The sequence below is a fragment of the Octopus bimaculoides genome, chromosome 2 (genome assembly GCF_001194135.2).
Source record: "Octopus bimaculoides isolate UCB-OBI-ISO-001 chromosome 2, ASM119413v2, whole genome shotgun sequence".
Lineage (NCBI taxonomy): Eukaryota > Metazoa > Mollusca > Cephalopoda > Octopoda > Octopodidae > Octopus > Octopus bimaculoides.
In genome coordinates this window covers 126,098,264-126,100,520 of record NC_068982.1, presented here as the reverse complement: position 1 = coordinate 126,100,520, position 2,257 = coordinate 126,098,264, and the positions used below count along the sequence as shown (strand labels likewise).

The following is a 2,257-nucleotide window of genomic DNA, read 5'->3' as shown; positions in this document are numbered from 1 at the left end:
TGAGTAATTTTGAGGTTATTAAAAGAATCTGGATAAATCATGAACCAGACCTACATGAATCTCATGTAAATTAAGCTTGCTCAGATTAGCATGAGGTTGATCCTCCAACCATTTTTATCTTCCATGGCATGTGACAGTTCTTAGTGGCATCCACTGTTATCTGTTAAGTGATTGATGTACACGGTGCAACATTATATTCACTCATTATTCATTTTATCATGCAATAAAAAATGATTAAGGCTTTGATTAATGAAAGTTTACAAGATGATTGTTGTATTTATTGACAATATATTACACATATATTTACAATTCAGAGCAGCCATCTTTTCATTCACCATAGCCCTTAATCATCATTTTATAGTTTTATCACCTTGCAGTTCTTTATGCTAGCCATTTTCAATGTTACAATTTGTTCGTATCTTGCTTGAGTCACTGTAAAAAGAATGTTGGGAAGTATTACATATTTGCAACTATTTTTGTAAATAAGAATGTTTTAATTTATGGTTGAAAACTGGGTGAATTCATCATCATCATTGTTGTTTAACATCTGCTTGCCATGCTGGCATGGGTTGGATGGTTTAACTGAGGACTGGCAAGCCAGGAGGCTGCACCAGGCTTCAATCTGATCTGGCAAGATTTCTACAGCTGGATACCCTTCCTAATGCCAACCATTCTGAGAGTGTAGTGGGTGCTTTTTTTATGTGCCACTGGCATGGGAGCCAGTCAGGCAGTACTGGCATTGACCACACTCAAATGGTGCCGTCTGTGTGCCACCGGCATGGAACCAGTCAGGCTGCACTGGCATCGACCATGTTCATATAGTGCTTTTGACATGCCACTGGCATGTTTAAGTAATGGATAAATGTATATGCTACACCCAATATGTCTTCATGGAGCTACAAAGATGATTGTGACTATGTTGAGGTGTCCAAAGTTAGGTGTAAGCCTCACTAATTAGTTGTTTCTTACATCACCAACAGGATACAGTAAATATGAATTCTTCTTGTCGCTAATTGGTTCCTACATAGCTTCATGATAACGACTCCATTTTCTTTCTTTTCTTTTTTTCTATTCCCATTAAACATGTCCTTAATCCCTTAAAACCCATTACCTGATTGGGGTTCTGTTCCAAGTACAGAAATGGTCAGTAGTTTGTAGCAGCATATTTCAATAAGAACAAGCAGTTGTTATTCCTTCTACCTCCGATTCTTTATCTAAACAAGCATCGTCTAGTAACAATTAGAAAGAGTACTTGATAGAAAATCTTTCAACTTTCATATTCTCCTTCTAGTTTGTTATTTGTCTGGTAACCTTCCTGGTCTTTGAGACTATTGCTTAATTTAATTTTTTTCTTTTTTTTTTCATATATACATAAAACAGATTAAAGAACTCACTGGTTCTGCTATTTACTGTTGTCTGCCATATTCTACCATCATTCGACATAACAAAAACAACGATGACGATGATGGTGATGATGATGATGAAGAGAAGGGTGGTGATGATCTTTATCATCAGAGATATTATTATAAAGGTGGTGATGATTTTGAAGATGAAAGAGTTAAGAAACCTAAAGCATCAAAGCAACATAGAACAATTATCAGTGAGCTACTGTGGCCTAATGGTTAGAGTGCTGTAATCACAACCATAGAAGTGTTAGTTTGATTTATGAACTGGGCAACACATTGTGTTATTAAGCAAGAGGCTTCAGTTCTTGTTGCTCTAGTTAACTCCCCTGAAAATGAGTCTTGTGTTCAATCAAGGGGTATCTTCCAAGGAAAGGTGCAACAATCAGCTGCTACTGTTTTAGTCTCCGCTAAAGAAATATCAACAGATGACCCAAGCTGTTCACATCAACCTCAACTTGATGATGATAATGATAGTTGGGTCAAAATGATTAATTCCCTGAGCAAAAAGGTTTCCATTAGTTAAACTATGTTTGAATATATTTTTTACAAAGACAACAAAGAGGGGAAAAAAAAAATACACAGTACACTTTGAAATTTATTACAATAGAAAACAAACAGCTACAAGCATTGAAATTTACATATACATGTGTGTGTGTGCGTGTGTGTGTGTGTGTGTGCGTGTGTGTGTGTGTGTGTGTGTGTCCTTTTGACTTGTTGTCTACAGCAAAAAGTTACCATTATCCAAAAATCTTAACCTCTCTTCTTGAGGTCAAGCACTTAGATTTGATATCTGTAGACATTTAACTAAACAGCTTAAAATTTACAAAGAAATTTTCTGCTTTCTAAATTAA

The 2,257-nt window shown here is 35.8% G+C and overlaps 1 protein-coding gene across 1 annotated transcript in view; it reads right to left on the bottom strand.

The window, feature by feature from the left end:
• Positions 1-246: 246 nt before the first annotated feature.
• LOC106871216 (LETM1 domain-containing protein 1) overlaps positions 247-2,257 on the bottom strand; it is a 177,007-nt gene continuing 174,996 nt past the window's right edge. The window contains exon 10 of the mRNA XM_014917565.2: positions 247-432. The gene's annotated coding sequence lies outside the window, so the exon portion shown is untranslated. The remainder of the gene's footprint in view (positions 433-2,257) is intronic.